This window comes from Anas platyrhynchos, chromosome 3 (genome assembly GCF_047663525.1).
Source record: "Anas platyrhynchos isolate ZD024472 breed Pekin duck chromosome 3, IASCAAS_PekinDuck_T2T, whole genome shotgun sequence".
Taxonomy (NCBI): Eukaryota; Metazoa; Chordata; class Aves; order Anseriformes; family Anatidae; genus Anas; species Anas platyrhynchos.
The window spans coordinates 8,178,292-8,205,652 of NC_092589.1; the positions used below are offsets into that span (position 1 = coordinate 8,178,292).

The following is a 27,361-nucleotide window of genomic DNA, read 5'->3' on the forward strand; positions in this document are numbered from 1 at the left end:
GGCCCAACCTAACTCCCGAGCTTATGTGGATCCATTCATAAAACAGCTGCAAAGGCAATGAGAGTGCTCTAGTTTCAAAGTATTTCCAGCTTTTTCTTCTTACCTCAGATTTGCAGAAAACATAACATCCACACAAAAAGCACTCAGGTTACTTGCACACCACCTTGATTTCACACTTGAAGTACTTCTAGTCTGACTGTAGTTTTATATATGCCATTTGGCATCAAGGATTCTTACCCTTTTGGTTGCTGATGACTGAAAGCTGCTCTCCTCTGAAAGCACCAAATCAACACAAAATTCCACTTGGTTCAGTATCTAGATCTTAAGCAGGCCAAAAGGGCTGTTGAAGCAAATGCTAGTTTCTCACCAGTTGTGGGTGAGACCTCAGCCTTGCCCTGTTGGCCAATCCATTCAGTTTAGTTTAAATGAGTTCTTTGCCTATCACCTCAGTATATAGGAGCAGAGTTCTACCCATGCACGTACAGTTTAGAACATTCACTCTTCCTACAACTGAAATTGTTGTAAATGACCATTATGGGATAATGTATTTACTTTTTGTTGTTGCTTGTATCTAAATTCACATCAGGAATTTCAGGATCATCTGGAATCTGAGATGAGGATTCCAATTCCAGACAGATTTGCCGTAGAGGGATGTCTCAGGAAAATTTCAGTGCAGAAAAGTAATTGATACCAAAGGGTGTATGGGTGCCCTAGTCTTCTAGAATTTTAGAAGTAATAACACAATGGCAGTAGGCAGTGTTTTATGTACATATAGCCTTGGTATTAGTCACTAAAACATCCCAAGATTTTTTTTTTAAGTTGTTGTTTTTCTCCCACAATGTACACCACAAGAATTCGGGAAATTTGTTGCACAGTGACACAGTGTTTTATCACAATTGGTCTGTTTATTTGTAAATGATTGAAATATTTCTCTTATGGGCAAAAATTCTGTTTGCTAAAATAATAATAAATAAATAAATAAAACCTACATTGGCCAGAAATAGCTTTCTTCGAAAGTAGAAACTACTGTAAATGTTTTCTTAGAGCAACAGTCTGAAAATATGGGTAGTGCTAACTAAATTCTTACCCAGCTGTAAGTAGCAGAACTTACTAGAGATTCAGAATGGAAATCATACTAGTGATAGAACTGCTGGGGTAACTGGCTCATTTGTTAGAATTGGTAAAGAAGGAGGGGATGAATCAGTGTCCCTTGAGTGTACCTTAGCTTCTGCATTTGAGCAACTTGCATGCCTTCAAAATAAAACTCTATGTAGCGGTGGTAGGAGTCAATAATGGTGGAGTTAGGTGTGAAGAAAGTTATGATTGTTCCTTTTCACTTTCTACTTGGATGCAATTTTAGCCATTTAAACATAGTTTACATGGGGATATGCTGTAGGCTTTGAATCACAGAATCACAGAATTTCTAGGTTGGAAGAGACCTCAACATCATCGAGTCCAACCTCTAACCTAACACTAACAGTCCCCACTAAACCATATCCCTAAGCTCTACATCTAAACGTCTTTTAAAGACCTCCAGGGATGGTGACTCCACCACCTCCCTGGGCAGCCTGTTCCAGTGTCTAACAACCCTTTCAGTAAAGAAGTTCTTCCTAACATCTAACCTAAAACTCCCCTGGCGCAACTTAAGCCCATTCCCCCTCGTCCTGTCACCAGGCACGTGGGAGAACAGGCCAACCCCCACCTCGCTACAGCCTCCTTTAAGGTACCTGTAGAGAGCGATAAGGTCGCCCCTGAGCCTCCTCTTCTCCAGGCTGAACAAGCCCAGCTCCCTCAGCCGCTCCTCATAGGACTTGCTCTCCAGGCCCCTCACCAGCTTCGTTGCCCTTCTCTGGACCCGCTCAAGCACCTCGATGTCCTTCTTGTAGCGAGGGGCCCAAAACACAGTATTCGAGATGCGGCCTCACGAGAGCCGAGTACAGGGGGACAATCACCTCCCTAGCCCTGCTGGTCACACTGTTTCTGATCCAAGCCAGGATGCCGTTGGCCTTCTTGGCCACCTAAGCACACTGCTGGCTCATACTCAGCTGACTGTCCACCATCACTCCCAGGTCCTTCTCTGCCTGGCAGCTCTCCAACCACTCCTCTCCCAGCCTGTAGCTCTGCTTGGGGTTATTGCGCCCCAGGTGCAGGACCCGGCACTTGGCCTTGTTAAACTTCATACAGTTGACCTCAGCCCATCGGTGCAGCCTATCCAGATCCTCCTGCAGAGCTTTCCTACCCTCGAGCAGATCGACACACGCACCTAGCTTGGTGTCATCTGCAAACTTACTGAGGGTGCACTCAATGCCCTCGTCCAGATCATTGATGAAGATATTAAAGAGGACCGGCCCCAGCACCGAGCCCTGGGGAACGCCACTAGTGACTGGCCTCCAACTGGACTTGACTCCATTTACCACGACTCTTTGGGCCCGGCCATCCAGCCAGTTTCTAACCCAACGAAGCGTGCGCCAGTGCAAGCCAAGAGCAGCCAGTTTCTTTGCACATCTTTAAAGTTAATAAAACCTTTTGGAACAAAGGAAAAGTTAATTCCACAACTTCTTAACTTACATCAAGTAAATATGAAGAAAATTTGGCTCAGTAACAAGAAAACAAAAACAAAAAAAAATAGCCCTGGGCAGTTGTGATTTATACAGTCAGTTACAAGGTCTGCTAGCAGTGTACTGCAGTTAATACTAGTTACCTTGAGGATGCCTGGGAGAATTTTTTTGGATAGCAAGCACGCTAACAGATCAGATTATTAAAGATAAGTGAGACTGTTGTGCAGTATTGTCTTTTATTACAATGTGTGATTTTGAACAGTATCCCTTCAGGAGCTGAGGTCAGCCAGTGGGTCCTTACAGGTTCATTCTGCTTACAGAGTGCTGGGAGGACAGGGAGGTGCAAATAAGAGATGTTGCCTGAATCATAACACATCTCTATGTATAATAATCACCTCTTTTAATGCTGTCAGCAGCTATGGGAACTTTTGCCACTTTCCTATTCGCAGAGAGACTGGGCTATTACCCAAATAAAAATTGCTTTATTGATTGTAGTCTTTGACACCCTTGAAAGGAGGAGTACTAAACTCCTGATCAAAGTCTGTAGTGTTGAAGCCAGGCATAATGTTCAGTGGGCATTTCTGACCAGAGTGGTAATTAAAACAATGTTCTGATCATTACATGATTTTTATTCATTACCGCATTTTAGTTGATTTTTATGGAGGTGGAATAAGATCCCTATGGCATTTTTACAGATTGGAAGTGTAGAGTTTCCTTCTGGAGTGAAGGGCACAGCCAGATTATTGGGTCTTGGTATTTTTGATGAAATTGCCAGTGCTCTCATGTGGGTACTATTGTAACGCTCTCTCAGATGTCAAGTTAAGAACATTCACTCCAAAGTGATTCTTAATGATCTCTGTATGTTGTCTTCAGTAAGAGCCAGTTATGTTAATCCTGCCTCTGTTAATCCTAATTATGTGATTGTGTATGGTGTGATTAAAAAACCAACCTACCTGTATATTTCCATGGAATTCACAAGGAAAGGCCTCACTCCCTGATAGCCTGGACTTGCGGAAATTAGCATTCTGCCAATGTTCTGTTTAGAAGGTAGCAGCCCACTGGAACAGTCACTAGCTGACTGTTTACCCTGTAGGCAGACAGTACTTGAATCTGACTATGCTCAAGACACACTAATATTTTTCTGAAACTGGTATCTTCCCACTCAGCTATGAAGCAGTTGGAATACCCTGCTGACTGAGTGGAAGTGGAGGAAGGGTGAGGGACAAATTAGAGCCATTACCAAAGATAAGTCTAACTATAAAAGAAAGTAAGGGTTCTCACTACTAAAACATTGTCCATAAACATTGCCCATTAATGTGGTTTAAAGATGTTATTGTATAGCTGGATCCTCAAGACAGAGTTTGAACACCTGATGGACCATTGGCTAGAATCACGAAGGCGGGCATATTAGGAGCTAACATATTAGCCACACACACATTTGTGCAGTTTGTATTTACTATTCAAACAAAAAGTACTTTTTAAAATTTTAATACTACCCTCAAGGTAATTACAAAATTAAGGGTACCAGCAGACTCCTTCAGGGTAGCAGTTCTTGTGGTGTTGGTAATGAAACAGATTTGAACAGTGATGTTCATAACTGTGACCCTCCAGGACATGTAAATAATGTTTGTCCATCCTGCTGCATATGACAGATTGGAACCAGTTCATCAGGGGGCCTGTGTGCTCGGATCCGTCCTGGCAGGGTGGGAGAAAGGATGAAGAAGCTGAACACGAAGGTTGCAAGAGTAGGAGAGAAATTATGCAACTTTGTCTTGTATTCAAGATCATTAACAGATCACTCAGTAATCCAGTTGCTCAAGTTTTTCCACCCTGTTGTGATTACAAAATAGTAGCAATTTACTGGCTCTTTTAAAAACCTAGGTTCTTAAGAGTACTGAAGCTTAACAGAGTAGCTGTACTCTGATCTTTATAGCTGAATCTGCAACTGTTTTTACTTTAACAGTTGGAGTACTTGGTAGACTTAGGTGACTAGTTCACTCTCTGGAGCCTCCAAAATACTGACACATACCCACAGGCATCGTCCTGTAGCTGTGAAAGTACTGCAAGTGCAAATGCAAACACTGTTAATGTGGTGCTGCTCACACCCACGTACTTGTATGAATTACATAGTGTAACTTCCAGTGTTGCACTGTTTACTTCTTTACTTGAAAAGTCCAAAACCTGATGAACTTATATGTAATCTTTTTTGCTATGAACCCAGTAATACTCTGCATTTGTTTTCCTTATGCCAGCGTATGATTTACCACCCGCACAGCATAACTATATATGCACTCACATAATTGAGGATGAATTTTTGTCCTGAAGTATTTGCCTTCTGATCATTATATAGGGCATGGTAACCACTCCCAAAATGGAAGTGACACTTTATAGGGAAGGACAAAGAAGAGAAGTTCTGTTCTTGTAAGAGGCCAGTGCAATTTGCTCTGTCTGCTATTCTCAAAATACAGAGGTTTTTAACCTTAGCTTTAGACTCTATCTCCACTGAATATCTTTTTATTGTCCCTGACAAGCACAGCAATTAAGATATTTTGCATAGTTATTTTCCACTTGAGATGAATTTTGCTCTGTAGCATCTGTTTTGCCCATGACTTGTAATTCTGTTCTTTTAATCAGATCCATTGAATCCTACAGCCTGTCAGATTGTTTATGCATGTTATTTCTGGCTTCCAGAAATTGAGTTTTTAGGTCTGAAAAGTTATCTGCTGTTTGTAAGCAACACGCATAGCTTACTTAGGTGGTGTATATACCAAGTTTCCCTTAAGTTAGACAATGTTTTCCTTAAAAAAAATTCTCTTATTTTTAGCACACTTCTAAGTCAGAAATGCTTAAAATATCTTGTCATCAAAACTTGGAGTCAACGATGTAAAACAGAAGGGAAAAAAGAAAAAATAAAAGAAGCTTACTGCATCCAGATGAAGCATTGTTTTCTAAACATTCCCTGCTGTTTGGAAATCACGTATTCTTCACACTTTACTGTGAAAGACTGTTCAGATAATTACAGCAAAATCTAGTGGCAGGTAGACCTCTTTGGGAAAGGTGAGCGTGGATGGAGCAGGAAGTAGGGACTAGCGAGAGTCTCAGACTGAGGGAGGCTGGTGGCTCAGAGAGAAGGGAGAGAGCTCTGGGGACTAAAAAGCAAGTGATAACAAAAGTATATAGATAACTTATGGTGGTAGTCATGGCTGTGGCTGTCAGGTTCCCTGTAGGTTCATGTACATTGCTGCTAAAGAAAGCAGTCCCCAGTCTCACTCCCAGTCTCTGATTTCCATCCCAGGATGCTCATTTACATCAAAGGCCTGTGTAAGTAACTAGTGAATCATGGAACCAATCTGGCCAAAAAGTAGATTTGCTAAATAAAATCCTGAAATAAGTCTGTTTTCATTTGTGGTGGCAGAGTGGAGGTTAGTAGGGAAAGAATGAGGGACTGGTGGATTTCTGGAGAGGACTTGAAGTTTACCAGAGAACTGCCTCAAAATTGTAAATTTTTAAGACGAGTGCTTTCATCAATTCCATCATTTCCATGGTTGGTCTGTCTTAAACCGTGGCTGAATCTTCAGGCATTCTAATGCAGGAAAAAAAATAAAAGAAGGAAATAATTCTTGGCTGATGAATATTTTGTTCTTTTTGATAGCCATATAATCATTATTTATAATAATAAAAATTTGGAAGGGATAATTAACTTATTTCTCATTGCATAAGACAACCTCAGACTAGCAGTGATCAGCATGAGTCTTATGTGGGGGGGCAGATTATCCAATAACTGCCTACTGCGAGATTCTCATGCGTTCATCTAAAGCATCTGGTGCTGGCATCCAAGACAGTACTGCAGTAGACAGGCCTTGGGTCTGATCCAGTCTGTCTCTGTACCCATAATTTACTGGGAAAGATCGGACACTTAGGAAATAAAAGCTGCTTCCCCTGAAGTGTTCCTGCATACATGACTTTGTTGGAAGTGGTGTATGTATACAAGGGTGTGTGACAAGTAAACTGAATTAGCGCTTGTTTTGGGCTGGGAATGTTTGCTTTCTTTTGTTTGGATATTTCTTCCTTTGGCTGCCTAGTAAAGCTTTTCCCTTATTTTTTTCTCGTGCACTCCCCAGAAAAGGGGAAAAGCACACAGGTAGTGGAATGTTATACAAGGAACTAAGCTATGCTGCTATTTTATTCAAAATTTATATTTCATTAGTGCCCAACACTAGGGCACTGTTTCGTTAAAATATGGAAAGACCTGGTCTTATATGAAAAGGTGGGCAATGTGAGATAAACTGCAGTGGGTGAGAAAACGGTCTGAAAGTAAAACAAAATGACAGCTCGTGTTGTTAGGCCTCAATGAAATCTGAAGAAAGGGGAATTTTTGCAAACAGTTAAGGTCTGTGCAGCCTCAGCTCACTAAGACACTAAGTGCTGACTTTTGGTGTTTTCCTTTTTTTTTTTTTTTCTCTTTTTTCCTGGGTTGCTTTTTTCCTTGATAGTGACTTGAATTGCCTCCTGGAGTCTGTTCAATCGAACTGGTGGAAGTATGCCCCTGGCACTGGAGGGGATAGAGTAGAAAAGAGTGGAGGAAACTATTCCCTTTCCAGTTTCTCAACCTAAAATTGGATGGCATGACTCAGTGTGAAAGCTGAAGGGCGGTGGTGGCAGAGGACAGAGATGGTGGGTGATGTTCCCAAGGAATCGCTTTGCAGTCAGGTTGGTGGGATTTTTGCCACTGAACTCAGCTGGGGCCAAGTGTATGAGAAGGAAATGGAGGGCTACAGAATAGGCAGAACAGTTTGGAAGGTAGGGGGAAAACTGCGAAATAAATGGAGTGTGGTAGAAAAAGCAGGAAATGTAATAATAAAACTGTCAGATATAGGAAATATGTTGTGGGGGAGGAAGCAAGAGGTCATGTGCACAGATGAATTTGGATAAAATGTTTTATTCATTTCTGATTCCATTTTCCTGTTGAAACTACCTGCCAAGCCCTACTAGAGATACACCAAGATTATTTGCCCAGTATATATTTTTCTTTTAAACTGATGTGTATTCTTATACAACGTAAATGGTGCATTCAGCTTTAGGTCTTACTGTAGTCTGGTGATGCCAAAAAGAAAACTACTCAACTACTGCCAGAAAATGCATTGCATTTGGAAAGGACTTTTTTTTTTTTCCCCTCCCTGTGTCTTCAACTTCTTTAAACTACGAAACTAGAGAAAACATCCCTGTGAAATTTTCCGTAATTACATTTGCGGTCTGGTTTAGAGGAGAGATGCTTGGCTGAGTGTTTAAGTAAACAGATTCTAATCAAAGGCAAAACTCCCCATCACCCTGTGGCTTTGCCAGAACCTGCTTTTGTTCTAGTTTTCATACCTTACCTGTTGTAATTCTGTTGCTCTTAAAACATGTATCGCATTAGAGAACAGGGAGTTTGCATGTGTGATAGCTACAGAGTCTGCCCTGTTGGCAGCAGTTTACCTTAACAAAATGTTTTTGGTTGTAGTACCTGTGAAAGCTGGAATCTGAGAGGGTCGTGTGTGCTGTTCTTCGTCAGAATGATTCCTTGCAGGCAATGGAAATATCTGTGGCCAATCAAATTTGCATTCAAAATTTCACTTATAATTATTGTGGTTATTGTGATTTCCTCTTTCTCTGTGTACATCATCTTAATCTACTGAGTGTAAATTTTCTAAACTCGACAGGTTGCATAAGCCAGAAAAGTAGGAAATAAGTCCCAAAAAAACCTGCTGCCAGATCTCTGAAGCATGCATTGAGTTATTGGATCTGAAACACAATGTGCAAGAGTTGCTCTGCCAAGGTTTGAAAGTTACAGTATGTGGAGTGATGAGACTACTGTCTAGTTATTTTTTGTAAAACAAAGGGGAAAGACAGAAATATGGAATGTTGTTTATTGCTTAATGGCACACATCCCCCCTTTCACTTGTTTATATTTTTAGCTTTCTTCTCTTCAGAATTAATAAGTCATCATATTAAACATTACAGTGAAAAGCAATAAGTAAATCTAGTAAATAGATTTAATAACTGCACTTGTGCAGTTTGATCTGTAGCAGACAAAATCTGGATTGTAAACAAGATCATTGAGATATTTTGCAGTCTGGATTAGCAGTTGGGAGCCTATCTTCAGCGCTGCTGTAGAGGTTATAGGTAACTCCTGTACTGATACACAGACTGCTTTTCAAACTCTAGAATGTCCTTTTCTCAGGCTTTTGTTCATTTAGAGGAATTCAACCATTTATACTTGTTTTGCAATGAGTGTTTTTATAAATGGCCTGGTTACCAGATCACTCTTCTCATACAAAAAAGGCAGTGCTTTGCTTACTGCGTTTAATGAGGTCTAGGTGGTCAAATGTGTATCTCCAGCTCCAGTTTGTAAGTTCAGTCTGACAAAAATTAATTCTGTTACTTTCTTCTTGAATCACATCTCACCTTGAGCTTAGCTATATTTTAGCCTTTAGAAAGCTACTGTGTGTTTCATTCTTTACAAACTTTCTGGGAGGAGAAAAGCTAAGCAGCCTGGCTATTAAAACACATATATACCATTGTACTTGGTTTGAATTACATTTATGTTGAGAAGCTGACTCTTTGAATTCAGGAGGTCATTTCTAGCAAGATGGTCAGGCATGTCTGCCTCATGTTGGTACTTTGATGGCTTGTTCAAGTTATTTCTGAATCTTTGTCTTTGAAAACAAAGTAAATGAGTTTTTTATATTGACTTTTTAATTTTCACCAAATAGTGTGGGCTTGCATACATTGATTCTTATGTGTGGTCCACTCAGCCATTTAACTTCCTCTCTGAAAGGTAGACACAAGATGGAAAACTTGTGGTCCAGGTGGATCAGAACTTGAGTTTGCTGAAGTTTTGATGAAGCTTGAGTTTGGTGCGCATGGTTCCTTTCAAAAGTCAGTCCTGCCTGTCCGAACTCTGAGAAGGAAGGAGTCATATCAAACATCAGCATGGCATTTGCCTGTGGCTATGTTGGAACTAAGCAAAGTGTCTTTTATCAGACTGAACAATATAGTTATAACTTGTAGGGGAAAAATAGAAAAACATTTGCACATATAACCCCATCTACAAATCACCTGGGTCTCTATGCCTGAAATCTAGCTGTCTTATTTCTATTAGAGTCTTTATGACCTGCTTTTGTGTAAACACATCTGTTTTTAAGGATGTAGATATGCATTGTGCAAGATATCCTGAAGAACCTAGAACAACCTTCCTTAAGTGCTTTTTAAATGATCTTTTATTCTGTTGGTTTAACGTGCCTTTTGCTCCATGCCTTAATTAAGCTAGCTGTTGCATAGACTCTCCAGAACATTTTTTTCTTTATAAGTGGTGCATATAAACAATTGGTGAACTGGGGAGTTTGCTCTTGTAAAATTTTTAAACAATTTAGGCAGTTTCCAGGAGAATATTTTAAGAAAAGTAAAAGCTTTCCTCTTTTCTCAATTTATGTATCAGCACAGGGTGTTTTCTAATGTCACATAAAGTTTCAAATCAGATTTGTCACTAATACTCTACTTTTCTTTGTTATTCCAGAGATGAGGTAAAGGTGTAGTACGATATTTCTACATTTGCTTTTACGTCCATTTCATCTTGCAAAGGTATTGCAAATTGGCAGGAGCATAAATGGGAATCAGATGCTAGGAACTTCTAAAAATTATGATGGCTAAAGCAAAGACATTACAGCAAATACCTTTTAAATATGAGGTAATGGTAATTAAAGCAACACTGTCTAGAATGGCTAATCAGTAAAAGCTGAAGCCTATTCAGTAATGTGGGAGCACGTGGTTTTGTCCTGAGTATCCCTTAATGGAGCTTCATTTGCTCTCATCTATTCTCTGGTATGATTCTGCAGCCTACCAACTCAGTCTGTACATCCAGTGGGATCCAGGGAGAGCTTTGAAATGCCAGGGCTTATCTATAAAGAGACTGTGTGCGCTATATATCCTAAAACTGCATTTTCTGGAAGACTTTGCCATTTCTGTGCGGTATGGTTTCATGGATGCAACAGCAGCTTTGCGATCAGGATGCCTCAGGCTGGAGTTGCTGAAAAGAATTCCCACTCTGGCATGCCTGAAGTACACGTGTAGAGCTGGACACTATGGGTGGATGGGAAGGTGGTTGTCTTGTCTTTTGGCTGTCAAGTTGGCATGTTCAGGAATTTTGTCTGGCTATGCCCTCTGTCCCCTCTTTTCTTGGTGGTACACATTAGCATGTGAAACTTGGCAGCTAAGGGTACGAGACAGCAGGTGACAGAAGAGCAGGAAATGATGCTATTGACTCTGCTACCTCTTGTACTTGTGACCTCAACAGAATATACTGGAGTCAGTGTTATAAAACACACACTCTTTGGCAGTTTATTGCTTATCCCTATAGATGATCTTCACTATGGTTTTTTTTTGTTTTTTTTTTTCAAATACTTGTTTCCAGAACACAAGGGACTTGTCTCTGTGTCTGTGTTTTTGCTGGCGCTTGATGTGACTTGATATAAATAATACGAAATTGAGTCAAGTGGTTAAATGTTAAAACAGCTTCCCACATGTTTTGGTTTACTGCCAGGGAAAGGTGAATGTTCAGCATAAATGCTGTATTTAAACAGTAGTCAAATATTTATTATTGTTGAATGAATGACCTGACAAGGATGTGGTTGAACTGAAATGTACAGGTTATATTTCATGGAATTGGAAAGCTTTATTAATATTTGAAGAATGGCTTTAATTAGTCTGACTGTTGGTAGGTGTGTTCACTTTCTCAATGTACACCCAGTATAGCCTTTTTCACCAACTTATAATTGGCAGTTTCCCATAGGAAATAATCATTATTGGTATTACAAAAGCACTTTGTATCTATCACATTTGGGAAATGAAAGTTTTGCAGAGGTCATAATAAAGCGTGCCCCCAATTATGCTAATAACTCATACCACAAATGATCCACTGGAAGGTTTAATAGCTTGGTAGTACTCTTAATTTTTCCCACTCAGAGAAAATTTAATATTACATTATGACACTTTACTGAAAGGTTAAAAAAAAAAATATTTCTTCTCCCCTGTTTTTAAGCTTTTACCTGATTTCTCTTAGTGACTTGAGGATCTTGAGATTTTTTCTTCTAAAATAATTAATTTTAGAAGCATTTTGTTCCACTTTTTTCACTGTGGTGTCAATGTTTTTAATGAGCTCAGGTTTGCAAAAGATACCATGTATTATTACCTTTTGGAAGAAGTATCTCTGTTTTATTGGGAATTTGACAATATAGTCTAAAACTTGGATTCTTTGCTAAAGGAAATGTGTTGAAGTCATTTCAAATAACGATGTTTTAAAACTATTAAAAGATGTCAAAAAACAAACAAGATTTCTGAAGCAAGCTGATTTTTTTTTTTTTCTTGCTTTATCTTTCAAGTAAAGTTTCCTTTATTTCCACTGAGGAAGTACTTCTGCAGTTCACTTTAAAGACTTAATAGCTAAACTATCCAGAACTTTTCAAAACATCAGAACAAATGTTCAGAATATAATTAGAGATGATTTGATATTGCGTTTTCTCACTTATGTAACATGTCCACCAGACCGGTTTCCTTTGAACCAGGTGGTCTGTTTTACTTGACATAGCCTTTTCTTTTTGGAATTTTGCAACTAAAACATTACTAAAAGGCTAGATGGCATAATTTACTCCCGAGACTGATTATACTAATATACCTGCAGTTACTGTGCATCTACTGAGTTGTTAAAGAACACATTAAGAGGGCAGTCTGAAAGCTAACATTTGCAAATGTCTCCAAATTGAATTATAAATGTTTCTGGTAAACAAAATGTTTGCTGCATGGTGTCTGGTCCACTTGGATGTCTGGCTTCGTCAGGTATGTGTGCTTTGCAACATACTTGACAGAAAATATGTTGCAAAGATGGGGAAAAAAAAAAACACCACCACAAAGCACAATAAAACAGCTTGGGTTTACTCATTTTAGAATGAAATGTGTTTTAATTATATATTTTCTGGTTTAAAATGTTCTTTCTTTCAGTCAAGTTTTTTTCCGCAAACCTTATTTCAACAGATAGGCAACTGGTTTATTCCTCTTTTTAGATGAGCGGTAAATGAGAAATATTGATGTATATGGAAATTGAAATGGAGAGTTGATAGAGCTCTGCACACACTGATTTTATGAGATGCATTAGGAAAGCTTCTGGCTTCTACTTTATTAAAGGTATTGTTTTGCTTCATGCAGGCGCTAGAGGTGTAGCAATACATAAAATGCCTGTTTAATGAACATTCCTTTGCAACAGTTTTCTGAAAACCAAGGCCTTTCTCATGTAAGTACTTCTGTATTAACTGCTTTGTGGTTTAATTGATCATGCTTGTAAATAGAGATGGGAGCAAGCTCCTGGTAGGTTTAAACTTGAATCTTGATTATGTCCCCCTGTAAACATTTTTCTGTGTTGGCATTTCTTCTTTTTTTTTTTTTCCCTCATTCTCAGTTGTCATATACGTAAGCACAGAGACCCTTAGTCTCTGCTATTTATACTTCAATTCTCTTAAATGGCAGGTTACTTTTCTCCAGTGCATAAACACCTTTGTTTCCTTAGGGGACACTGTTAACTCCAGTTGAGTCATTTCTGTTTATACCTAGATGATTATTTCTATGAAAAAGCACATAATATTGTGAGGAGAAAATAAAGGCTGATTTGTTGGACTTATCTGGTAAAATGCATGCGCACATAATTCAAGAAAAGTTTGTTTTCTGTGTGTTACATAGAAACCATGTTGTGCTGTCTAAAACAATTCCTGTGTTTTAAATATCAGGCACAAAATGGAGACAAAGTTGAAGTACAAAAATAGGTATATTTAGCATATATAGCGGGTTATACAGCAGTATGTGTGATTGGTAAAAGGCAGAACTCGTTACTTCAGTATTGTTTCATTGAACTTTCTAAATGGTGTGGATTCTATTTCATAGCTATGTGAACAATTAAATCCTCTGATTTTTTTTTTTTTTTTTTTCTGACTGTCCTAATTATTTTTTTCATGTGAAGCTTGTTAATACTGGTCTCATTGCTGCTCACTCTGCTAGTGAGTCAGGTATGTCTCTTGATGGTACTTGTGCTTTTAGACCAATGGGGACGAAATGATCCAGTTTTTCCTTCCTTCCAGGTGCAATTATGGGTCTCAATATAATAAAAATAAAATGATTGAATATCTACAGAGGTTCATATGACATATTTTCCATTTATTTTAAGTTTGGAAGCTAGAATATCTTAATTGATAATCCCATAAGGTTTTTTTTATGAGCTCTCTTTTCTCTTGGAGGTTCTGTATTTTCAGGGTATTGCTAGTTCTGTAAATATAGCTATCAGACAATTGTAATTTAAGGCCAAATTCTTCTCACAGTTAAAAGGGAAAAAAATCCAACTATTTTACTGGAGTAGAATTAGATTTAAGGGATGGAGCCTGAATAGTCTTTAATTGTTCTAATCCCTGGACAACGTTCCAGCCAGGACACTTCACAAGCACTGTAACATCTTGTATCAGATGAATTTTTCCCTGATGTGAACTAGAAAGAAGATGTATTATTCAGGAGTTAGTGATACAGCCTGCTGAAATCAGTGGAATCAGCTTTACCATTGCATTCATGTGCTTTAAGAGAGAACCCAAATACATTTTTAAAAGTTTTCTGTTGTTTTTACATCTCTCTCGCTCTCTCATGTTTCACTTCAATTTATTTCATTTGGTTGGCCAAACTGTTGGCATAATGGGGGCTTTTCACCAAATCTTGTAGCTTTTGTGGCAGATTGTATGGCTTGCAGAGCTTTTGATAGCATCAGTGTTTTGGCTGTTGTTTTTGCAACTTTATTTTGGTGTTAGGTATCTCATCTGCATGTGTTCCCTGTTCTTGTAGTGATGTGATTTTGCTATTATCCTATAGTTCCCCTGTAAATCTATCAACAGGCAGGTTCAGGGGTGACACCACTGATCTGCAACGCAGGCACAGGTTGCTTGTTCAGTGACTGATTCTGGATTGCTCATATAACTTTCTCAGCCATTTTTCTACTCCTTAAAAATTCTTCAAAGAAAAGCGTCCCTCTGTCTGTCAGCAGAGCAGTTAGCACAGTGAAACCAGGATCTCTGCTGGTACCACGATGTGCTTCTGCATTTCTGGTATTTCTGGCTGCAGGAGTCACACTGTTTGAGGAATTCTTGCTCTCAGCTTTCCTCTTTGCATCCCAATTCCATTAAGGTTAAAAGAAAACTAGAAAAACTGAGCAGCTAAAGGGTATTCTAGTGTGATGATCACCAGATTGATCTGTATTGATCACAGTGATTGTTCTTATTATCTGTACTGCTCAGTTTTTTAGATAGGGGAGTGCTGGTGTGCTTACTGTAATTGTACTGAGTGATTTCAGAAACTTTTATTTATTGTTCAGCAAGCTGATAGGAAACAAAAGTTATGGTAGAACAAAGTCATAAGCAGAAGAACAGTGGATCAGGGGTTACTGTGAATTATAACATTCCAAATTAATATTTCCATTTCTTTGAAGCTTTGAAGATATGAAGAAATTTATTTTAAAGATGTTGTGCTGATTTTAGTGCAGTTTTAGCTGGTTTTGCCTTTATTTTCCTGCATGTGGTATTTAATAGATAATTGTGGTGAAAAATATACCCAGCTTTTGTTTAACAGAACTTTGCATCTGCCATGAAACGGGCAATTGTGGCCAATAACTTCAAATTTAAACTAATGTTAAACTAGTATTTTACTCATAGTCTATACACTGAAAATTTGCATTGCTAGAGGAAAAGGTTGCATGGTAGTTCAATACCAAGACACTCAGTGCCTGTTGCCTATTTTTTTTTGCTAGCTTAATCAGATACAGAACTAACGTATTTAAGAATATTATCTTAGTTCTTCAGTACTTTTTCAGGCATTGATTTTATATTATTTGCTGTAAAATAAATGATCCCAGGCTCCAAGATAAGGGAGTATTTCCTGTGTATCTTTAGATGTTGTTCCTATATATAGTTTCTTGATAAATGTCTAACTTCATAGAAAACACTAAAAATTAAGGAGGAAGTTATTTGAGGCCATTTGGGTAGGCTGAGGCTTGTGGAGATTTTTTTTTTGTTGTTGCTTTCAATGCATGTGCAGAAGGACAAAAGTTGCTTCTCTGTTATTTTCTGATGAGTGCTAATGCAAAAGTTGAGCAAATCAAAGGGGTGTGTGTGTTGTTGGACCAAGCAAACAACGTGGCTATTGCTTTTTCCCCTATTCCACTGTTACTGAAACCATATTCAGAGTAAAGCAGCAATTTATTTATTTTTTTTTTGCTACTGAGGAAACAGACAAAAATTTTGATCATCTTGACACGAATGGGAGCTCTTGTTTGGGATGTCAGGATTTCAACAGCTGTGCCTGTCTTAAGAGCAATGGCTGCAGAAATTGAAAGTAATTAAAAGCTAGTTCAAGGTTACTGTTAGACTAGTGCTAATGGAACTAGTCCCTGACCTCTTCACAGGTAATGTGCTTTTCATAATAAATGGGTTCCTCTCTTGTTTTTACTGTCCATATGCAATTCACTGCTGCTATGTAAATGGTTGTTCAGCCCTTTCTCAGTACAGTGCTTTCCCACTGCGTATTTTTAAGTATATGAGCATGCATTCTGCAGAATGCAATGAAATATTGCAAACAGCTCCCGGGGGGTTGGTGAATTCAAGCACTGTTGTAGAATTGCTGAGTAACACAGTAGAGCGGCACATAGGTAAACATTTGTTGGAGTTCATGGGGTAGATGTGTTAGACCACAGCAGTAACTGCTCATAGCTCAACTGCAGGACAGCAAACCACAGAATTCCCTCAAGGGTCCTAAGCTTCACATATGCTTCATTCTGGTTTTGTTTCTGAAGATTTAAAGTACCACACCCACAAAAGAATCAGTGAAACAGGGTTTGTTTGCCAGTGCCAGCTCAATGTTAAAAAAAGAAAACCATGTATCTTAACTCTTGATTTTTATTTTCATGTGCTGAAGTTAACAAATCAAACTTAAAATTGAGAGCCTTTAAATCTGAGCAGTCTGAAGTCCACTTTGTCTCGTGGGTAAAACCATTTAAACACCAGGTGGAGAACATGTCAGCAGTTTCTTCTTTCTTCAGTTTCCTCTTTCTTCCATAGCCACAGTGCAGAATAGGAAGTGTTGCCGATGGCACATATTATTTTTTCATTATTATTTTCAGAGGGGCTTCTCAGACACTGTGGGGCTAAAAAGTACTTAGCAAACAGAAAATGTTTAAAAGTTATTCCAAACAACCTTTGGCTAATATGCAAGAAAAATGTACTGTGAGCTTTGCTAACAGAAGGAACTGTAACTAGTCAATTGTTAGCATGGAGGGAATTTGAGTAAATGACTGTGCTTGTTTCCAGAGCATTTTTTCCAGAGCATTTCAGTAGTTTCAAGATCTGTATTTTAAAAAAATTAATTTGGCATCACTTAAAGTACCCCCTCATAATGCAGAAGAAGACAAAAGCCTCTTAGAGGCTTGCCATAGCGTTAGTTGTATGAACTTAGAGGAGAAAGAAGAGTTTGTTTTGACATAATAAAAATCAGCTTTGTGTCCTGTAAGCTATTTTGCATTCAGTATATGGAAAATCCTCAATCAAGTTGCAGGTAAGGTCAACATAAACGCAGCCAGCTCCCTAAACAATTTCAGTCATTATTTAATATTGATTTGGTGTTTAATTCTATATTAAACTACAAATGGGGACAGTCCCATTTTGTTTATGTAGAGATTTAGAAATAATTATATTGCCCTTCATTCTTCTAGGTTTTATTATGAAAGATATTGAAGACAAATAGAACAGTGACAAAGCTAATAATAGATCTTTTATGGCATGCCGCTCTTTTTTAGATTTTTCCAAAGTGGAGCATTTTTACATCCTTGTAATTTTAGGTTGACTCTTTTGTAGAAGTGTAAAAAGGAAAGCACAAAGATAGAATTTTGGTTTGATTTCACTTGTGTTGGTTCACGGCTGCTAGTTGTTTTGTAAGCTTCTTGTATAGGGTTTTGCCATCGTTATGACTATTTTTACATATTTTATGTAAAAAGAATTAAGCTATAGCCTATTGTTTTACTTTGTTCAGCAGAGATTTCTAGAGATTTCTAGAGACATTTCTAGAGTACTGTCCAGCTTATGTATTTACTTTTTTGGTAGTTGTATGTGAATATATAGATGTGCTTACCTGCAATTGCAATTCTAACAACAGTTGTGAAATTGTACTTGGGGCTCTTTTAAATTACAAGGCAAAATGCTGGAGCCTCAAGAGCTAGGAAGAGAAGCACACTTACGCACGGTTCTTAAACCTACAGGGTTTGTCTTATTTCCTAATGCTCATATTGCCTTGTGTGTTTCTAGATATTTCATATGCAAGTATTCTCCTAAGTAATTAAAGCAAGATACTTTTAAGTGCAGCTCTTATCAACTCTTACCTTCAAAGTCCCTACAATGCTTATGGCACAATAGGAACATGTAACTGTGAATGAATAATTGAATGTTGAATGTCAGCAATTAGAACCATTAGTAAAATAGGAAGCTACAGTGGTCATGTTCTCTGCGCATTGTCTCTGTTCTGTCAGCCACATATGGCACTCGAACGAGGAGCGGACAAAGCTAAATTTCTTGCTCTGCTTTAGTGTCATACTTTGTCGCACACAGTGTTGGCATTTCACAAATAACAATTGCTGTTGGTAGAAATAACCTGTAACAATGTTGTGTTACATCACCAACCCCTCTGGCCTGGCAGAAGTGGGAATGGTAACACACACATGCCCTGGCTTTTCCTCCTCAGCTTTGCTGGTAGGTACTGCTGGTGTGAAACATCAGGAAGAGGGTGAGGTTTCTGCATGGGCTGTGGGTGTGAAATTCAACAAGGCACACAAGAGGGTGGTTGGTGTGCCTCAATGCCAAGGAGGGGCACCAGGTTGGATGCGGTGCCTCTGTGCCATGGGAGAGCACAGAGGCTGTTCTCAGGGAGCCTTGTGGGCAGGTCTGAGCTGTGGTGGAGATGGGGGTGATAGTGCCTCTGGATTTCTGCTGCTCTCCCATGATGAGAGAGGGAGAGGCTGCAGAAGAGCATATGATGGGCTGTTTGAGACTTGTATTCAGCAGTCTTTCTTTTCACCGCAACACCCCGACAGCTTCCCTGAACTTGGATGGATTTCACCTGTAGTGAAACAGCACAAGCATGGATACATCCATCCCCAACCCCTGCAGCTGTTCAGAAATCCTTGCAATTGGTAGCAGTTACATCTGCTGTGCAGTATGGTTCTGGATTTCCTTCATCTTCTCTCCTAATGAAGGAGGGATTCACCTTTTCAAATATAGAGCAGTAACCTTCTTCTCCCTCCTCCCACTTCTCTCAATTATCAGGTGCGCACTATATCCAGGAATCTAATTTTAAATTAACTTGTCACCCTACATCCCATCTGTAGGGGTTTACAATTTTAAAGCAATTGTCTTTGAGGTGACTTTATATACTGTTCCATTAACATATACATATCACTTCTAGGACACTTAGTAAAACTACAGAATAAAGTACCCTTTTGGGCAAGATGAGAGAAAACAGATGCAGTTTGCCTTTGATTTGCTGTAGAATCAGAGTTGTGATATGTCATGCCTAATGCTGAGTGGGGCTGTGAATGCTTTATAATAATTTTATTAATACAAGATATTCTAGGCCAGCTTTAGCCTACATACCAAGTTACCAGATGAACTTCAGTAAACACTAAGCAAATCTTGCATTGACTGTTAAAAATTAAATCTACAGGTTTGTTTCTGCTTAGTTTGTGTGTGTAAGTCTGCCTGTTAAATATGTAGTACAATTTTTAATGCTTAAGTAGAAAACCACAATTATCCCTAGGAACTCTAGATGACCAGTTGATAGCGACAGAACATGAAACAGTACATTGATAGATCCAGCATGCAAGCTGTATATTTGGATAGTGAGCAGGCTGGGGGGAGCCTTCAGCTCCAAAACTGCAACAAGGAACCATCCGATGTGCTAGGGCTGCAGATATGCTACTCACTCAAATGTAATTCTGAGAATTTTATTATGCCGGATGTATTTTCAAAGAACAGTGTGCGCAAGCGTGCCGTATCTTTGGCTGAACAGGAGTCAAAGTACACTGAAAGGGTAGAGTATTCTCTCTAAAGAGAGAACGTGCCTCTGAAGGAGGACTCGCAGACAGACATCCAGCCACTGATATTCCCAGAGACAAACTTGCAGAACAAAGCTGGGGAAGCTGTTTACCGCAGTGACACTATAATATTTTCCACAACTGTGCCTTAATAGCTTCTCTGTAAACCTGTTGTTATTTTGTGCGTGTGTGTTTGGGGGGGGACGGACTAAAAAGGCAATCAAGTGGCAGTGTCAAGGAGAATGAGACTGGTTGTGGAAATAAAGCTGAACCATTTTAGGGCTCACAATCTCTTTTTATTTTTTAAATTTCAGGATATAAATCCAAATATTTTTCTCAGTTAATTGCTAACTATTCTTACAACATTTATCATGCAACTCATGCAATGTGTACTCGCGTTAACAGGACTGTACAAGGGAGGTTGGGAAGAGATGCGGTAAAATTTGGGACCGTGGTTCAACTATCCTCCTTGCTGCTTCCTACATGGCTAGAGTGTATCGCAGTCACTTAGATTTTGTCTAAAGATCCTTTCTTACACCATTTCTCTGCTTATGGCTTAAGGAAAGTAAAATCTCTAACCATACAAATGTGCTTCAGATTAATGTTGTGACATAGTAAAGGCTAGTCAGGGAGGTGGAAGTCTTACATTCTTGATATTTACTTATTTTTAAGTAAGTGGATCTGTTGTACTGACATTCACCTCTGTGCTATGTGTATACAATCAGAAATGCCAACTCTTCCGTGTGCCCATAATACTTAAAATCAAAACAACAAAAAAACTAACAGCAACCCTCCAGAGTATCTGATGAGTCCGTTTTTTGTCATTAATGTCACTCTGCCTCATAGAAACGTTCTGTAACAACAAAACACATGCTATACATAGCAAAAAAGGCATCAAAAAAAATAAATAAAAATACACATTTGATTTTATGTACAATGCATCCACCAATTAGACAAGTAGTATGTTGTTCTGTTGGATTACAAATGATTAATTCTTGAAGGGCGAAGGAGAAGATACAACAATATTTCTATAACGACGTAAGAAAAACATTAGCTGCAAGTGTAAACATATGTGGATATATTAAAAAAAATATATAAATACATCTAAATATGTTCTTATCAAGTAGAAAAATTAGAAATATAAAAATCTATACTACATGTACAGATAAGTGACATATTTTATAGATACAGGGTTTCCTTGGATAAATAATTGTATGAAATGCATAGATGTACCCTTCTAGAGTACATGAAAACTCAATCTTGGAGAAAATAAAATACAAAACAAAATAGTTCAGTTCTAGAGCAAAACTAGTCTGAGGAGAATGTCCTGCAAATAATTCCAGTGTTTATTTTTTGGTAGTTTGAAGACCTAGTTGTCCATGGATCCTCAGAGACTAAGGTCTTTCTTCAGCTGTGGCTTCTCCAGAGTCCAGCCCCTCTGGGACCTGGAAGATCTGTACGTCCCAGCCTGATCAGGGCTGCTGGAAGCACTTGGGGGGTGCTGACACTGCGCAGGTTTGTTTCCACAAGAGGTTGTTAGGCACATCAAAACCATGCTGGAGGGAAAACTTGCTGATGTTGACCCTGCACCCCACCACTTTGTTTTTTTCAAGAACTGTGACATGCCTTTGGAAAAGTGGCCTGGTCAGAATGTTCCTCATGATTTCCATTTGTAGCATTGCTTTCTGGTTTGCTTCAGTGAGATGTGACCTGATGAGGGTTTTTCCTTGGCTTCTGGAAAACTGCAAAACCTAGAAAGTCAGTACAGTTTCAGAGCAAACAGTTAAAATGTACTTATTTCTCCTCAGTAATACTTGTCTAGTTGTAAGTCACCTTTCTACTGGTAGAATTCAACTCTTCCATTTACATTTATCAGAAGGTGACCACAAAATAAATAGCGGGATTTTCCATCTTCCCTGTTTGTTTACTTTGTGCATTAGAGAGTGTTCTGTGAATTATAGTTCCACTTTTTCTCTTGAATAGTCAGTCAGGCGTTTCACTTGCGCTAGAGATCCATTTAAAGGTTACTCAGTCCCAGGAGAGAGAAGTATGCTTTAAAAAACAGGAAAATGAAATAGTAAAATGAAATGTTTGGGGAAAACTAGGGAGGGCACAGTAAAATGACATTTGTTCTTTGTTTTAAAACATTTGCTTGCAAATTGGTGATGCTCTTATTTCTGATGTTTTGCATGCGTCACTTTGAGCTTCATTAAAAAGTAATGAAAACAACATTAATCCTATGCTGTGTATTAATGTAAGAAAATTACTCTTTTACTTACTGAAATAGTAATTTGGTTGGAAATTGAAGACTTCAGCTATTGCGGGGTGAGGTTAATTAAATTGACTTTTAGAAACATGGTGTCCTGGTGTCTTAGTGTGGTGCATTTTTTTGTGTCCTACTTTAAGATGAAAATGTTGTTTTCATTTCTTCCTGGACTTTCCCTTCCTGTTCTGTTGGGGTATGAAAGCAGAAAACAATTGGACTGAACCATGTTTGTCTATAGACATCTTTTGGTTTGGCTTGCAAATTGATAGCCAGGATGGAAGCATATTGCCCGGGAGGAAATGCGAGATACATTATTCAGAAAGCTAACTTTCCCTAAGTTGAGGAATACTGCTTGGGCAGATGTCTGAAATGGCTCAGTTGAAAGAGGTCAGTAATATTGTGTATAATGTGCAGATCAGATGTTAAACTTACTGATCCCAACCTAAAACTTAAAATTTTGTACCTGCATTGCAGCTAGGTGAGAGGATTGCATCACAGGCAGGTGTAGACTTCAATCTATGTTGCTTTTATTAAGGAACTGTCATAATAGAGAACTTTATGGGTAGCTATGTAAGCTCAAAGGTCTGCAAAATACAGTTAAAAGTGGCCCCCAGCAAAAAGAGGGTTTTGGGATGAGGTTTTGATCGGTAATCTGGCACCGAAGAAGCTGTATTTAAACAGCTGCTGTTACAATTGTTAGTTTAAGAGAAAACCAGATATGCGTGTATGCACCCTAACCGCTACTTTCATTTTTTGTGGTTTATAAGCGTAGTTGAAAGCTACGTAAAGAAGAAAAAATAGGTATGGAAGGAAAGGGCATACTCCAGCACAGGAAAGTGTTTTGAGGCGTTAGCTGCTAGGTGAGAATTTATTCCTAGTGCTACCATTCTGTTGCCTGTAAGAAATAGCATGTTTTTATTTTATTTTTTATTTTTACAATTCAGGTGTCTTACTGTTCAAGTGAAATGTAGTTCAGACTTCCAAGGATTTTTATCTCAGCACCTGCAACGTTTCTTTTCTGTAAAACTGAAGATTACTTGTTTTATTGTTTTGTTTTCTTTCCATATAGTTTAAGCTTCAGAAAGTGAGAGGGCTTGAAAGTTTTCCAATGTTACTGAAGTATAATTTTCTGTTTTGGTTTGGGGACTTATTGAAGGCAATTCATGGAGAAATTGTGTTTTATAAGTATGAACAGTAGCTGCATTACTTAGATATTGCTTTGTACTATACAGCTCAGGTACATGTTCAAGTATTAAAAATATCAGTAAACTTAGGGAGACAAATGTAAATGTTTTCATTTTCTATTTTTCATACTGCTTTATATTTCACTGAGATATATATTGAAAAAGAAGTCAATTTTAACATTATATATGTTTCCTTTAACTATATTTTAAGTTTTGTCTGAGATTACCTTGTTCTGAGTTCTGTTTTCTCTTGGATGAAGAAAGCCAATGTGGCTTTCTTATGTATATTAAAAAACAAACGAACAAACAACGCCACTCTACCTTTCTTGATAGCATGCTGATAAGTGTTTATCTTTTTCACTCTTTAAGCATAGTATCGTATACCCGGTAAATACTTCTGCTGTCGAATTAGAATTTAAAAGACAACAGATTTCAAGGTTTATGTCAGGTATATGCAGCTGTATACTTTCATTTCTTCTAAACACCGATTCTTTTACAGATACTTTGAATATTTATTAGAGCATTGCTCACGTTTGCCCATACGTATTCTCCAACTTAATTTATTTGTAAGCTATACGAAAAGAGTCCAAAAAGGTCTTTCTCAGTAAATCTCTGTTCTTAGTGGGTTACTTGAACTCAAGATGATGAACAGTTTATTTTCAGCTCTTCTTGGATCAGGGCTGCTCTTCCTGAGACATTATTTTAAACTGGGTAAATATTCACAATATTTTTAGTGGAATAAATAAAATACAGACTAATGAATCTCCCTAATAGCAGAAACTAAACTATTTTATGCCACTCGGAGGTTCTTAGAATAAACTTGTAAATGTGTTCTCTTCAATTGATAGTTTCAGAGGGAGAGAATTTGGTTTGCTGAATATCATGCAACTTAATTTGTGGGACTGGTTTCATTAATGGCAGTGTAAATAACTGCTTTCATGAATTTGTTTGCTTTTGCTGAATCAGAATCATAACAACTTCAATATTTGGAAAACTATCGTAAGTCTCATTTTTGTGGCTTCCGCGGGCTTTGTAAAGGAGCCTGTGCTTATGAAAGTAGAAAAGTTTTCTGTTCATCAACAAGAACATCTGGGAGAACATGGAATGTGTAGCAATTTTTTCTGTTCTTTTAATCTGAGCTAAGAGAAATAGAATACGTTTTAAAAGATCTGTTAGGAGCTTTATCAAAAGGCAAATGAAGCGTATGTTTTGTTGATTCCTTTTGTTTTCTTTCTGCAGGTATGATTCAACTCTTATCCCACTTCGTCCTTTACCGTACGCTTGACTTTTTTGCCCTTTTCAGTAGGACAGTCTATGCTTTTATTTTCTTTAGAATATCCTCAGGGATGAGAACATACCTTAGGTATACGGTTTGTTCCTCTGAGCTCCTTGGAACATGAGCATCTGAAGTCTGTCCATCTTCCTCTGCCTTTACTCCACTAAGTATATACATTATTCTTTTTTTTAACATAAAAGACACTATGTGGTAGATTATTATTATTGTTTTGTTTTGTTTTTTTCACCTCTTGATCTTTACTTCTTGGCATGATGTGATTTTATGCAGCTTTTTAACTTAAGGGGTGATTTATTATTATTATTTTTTTCCTACAGATAACTGCTACGTTTACAAAGGTAGTTGGTACTTTAGGTCAGTCTCTGCTGCTGGATTCTGCATATGCACTTGTATATATTGGATATATTTCTGTGTCAGCTTATAAGGAGAAAGCTCTGTGTAAGGTCCAAGCAAACTTGCTTTTAGTTAATCAAACTGTCTTTGCTATCAGGACAGCAGCTGTGCAGTAGAACCAATGGAAGGCATTTTTGAATTACTCTAGAGTATCCCAATACTATGGAGAGGAAGATAACTTTAGCTGTTTTGTGCATGTGTAATTGCAGGAATACTTGAGGAAATACTATATGAGCAGCCAGGTAGTAGCCAGAGCACTGTACTGTTCGCTTACCTCTAACAGAGTTTCGAGTCCGTCATGTTCACACCAGGCTGCTCTCATTCTGAACAAGGTCACTTCTTACACCTAACTACTTAACAGAATTTTTAGGATGAAATCACGTAGCTTGATTTAATGCAAAATTGCAACAACCTCGTTTAACAAAAAAGGCATTTACATAATTAAGATTATGCTCCTTAGTTGCTTCTTTCTTTACATTTTTCCTTAAAAATAAAAATGTTAGTCTACATCTTCAGATGCCAGCAACTTCCAAAAAAACATTTGAGTTTGCATCAGGCATGCGTCTGTTCCTTTTTTTTGCACCTATCAGGGAAGATATTTATTCTAACTCTATGCTCTCATATAATTACTTTTTCCTGGTATTCACTGAATAACATCAGCTGCCAATGTTCTGATAGCTTATAATCATAAAATGTTCCACATGAGCTAATTTCTGTAGTTAACTTACATGGTGATGTTGAAGTAATTGTAAGGCCTTACACTGCTGTTTTTGTTTTTCTTGTGCTTGTTTCATTTGACAAGAAATTATATCCGGTACTTTTGGTAAAATTGAAGAATAACATCAAACCAATGGTTTCTGTGGTCATAAATGCTTAATAAAAGATCTGTTCATGCAGTTTCATGAGCCTTTGCATCTTTCTGTCCACATTTTTGTACTGAGTCTTTAGAAAAGAGTTGTAACTAATACCAAGAATATAATGAGTAGAGTTCTCAAGTACTCATTATATACAGTATTTCTAATGTTTTCTGTATTTTATTACACTTAGGAGAATTAAGTGTATTTTTGATAGAATAATACTAATTAATGTGCATCAAAACAAAACATCCTCCACAGCACTTCCTTTGCTGTAGAGGAAGCTCGGGAACTGACTTTGTGGGATAAAGTAAACTTAGGATGCAGGGGATGTTTCCAGGTGCTTTAAAATTTCTTTCAGTTCTAATGTTATCTAAACTGAGATCTACACAGTTTTGAAAATTTCTCTATTTAAAAAAACTTTTTTTTTTTCTTTTTTAATTCTCTAAAGAGATGGGAGCAGTGAGAGGGAGAAACAGGGGAGAAAATATTTTTAAGAGAATGCACAAAACAGAGGTTAGGTCAGGGATTAGTTACAAAGGAAGTATTAAGTTACAGTACGGGGAAAAAAGGGCACATCTCAGTTTTTACATACACAAAGAAGTGGACATATAGTATTATTTGATATGCTGTCTAGCTGTATGTGTAGGATTTATCTCACCTAGTTTGGCTGCCTAAAGCAACGCATCTATTTAAGTTATTGGTTTGGTGGCTCCTGAAGTTGCAAGAGAGAATAAGGCACCTCTGGGGGAATGATTCATCTGTCTTGTTCTAGACAAATATCCAAGGATGGTATGACTTGTCCTCCGGAGGTGTCTAACATTTTGCAGTCATTAGAGCTAGACAGATAGCTTAACTTGTGCATATAGCTCTTAGACTCTTGAGTTAGGTGAGAAATTTCAGCTTCATTAAACTCACGTTTCAGCCGCTTATTTTCTCTGTAAAACTAACTCTGCACGTACTGTGATTTGTAGTCCTTCATTTTTATGGTTACCATAAGAGCTGTTGTCTGAGGTTTACATGTATTCACTTTTTTTCTTGTGCTTGTTACTGTTCTAGTTCAAGTAGTTGCCCTTGAAATTGTCAAATGTGCTGAAAGAATTACTTGTTTTAACGTGATGTTGTGTATAATCTGTTACTGAATTTTATTCAACATTGATATCATGTTACCATGTAAACACTTTGTATAATTACAAAAGGAAATATTAGGCCTCTGCTTTAATTTTAGAATAGCTGAAGAAGGCTGTATTTGTTTTCCCCCCACCAAAAAAGACAGAAAACCGTTACAGAAAACTAAATTGAGGATACAAGCCTTAATTTCCTGATGAAAAACAAACAAACAAGCAAAACCACTCCGTTTGGTCTTTATCCAGACACATCAAAATACCATCTGAAACTATTCATTGCCTATGGCTTGCATAAGCGTTGTAACAATAAAGGAGGAAAAAGATCTTTCCATCGTGTTCTCTATACTGGATTAAGAATTTGATCGCACTTTTTTGATGAGAAAGGTCACAATTACTCACTGTTGATAAGAAAGTCATTCTAAAGGTTACAGAACAGCAACTGACTCTCAGCAATGGCACAGTAGTCTCTTTGGCCTTTAAATAGTTTGTAATCATGC

General features: G+C 37.9%; 1 protein-coding gene across 8 annotated transcripts in view; it reads left to right on the plus strand.

Moving 5' to 3' along the window:
- PLCB4 (phospholipase C beta 4) overlaps positions 1 to 27,361 on the plus strand; it is a 231,450-nt gene that overhangs the window by 49,631 nt on the left and 154,458 nt on the right. The gene's annotated exons all lie outside the window — the stretch shown is intronic.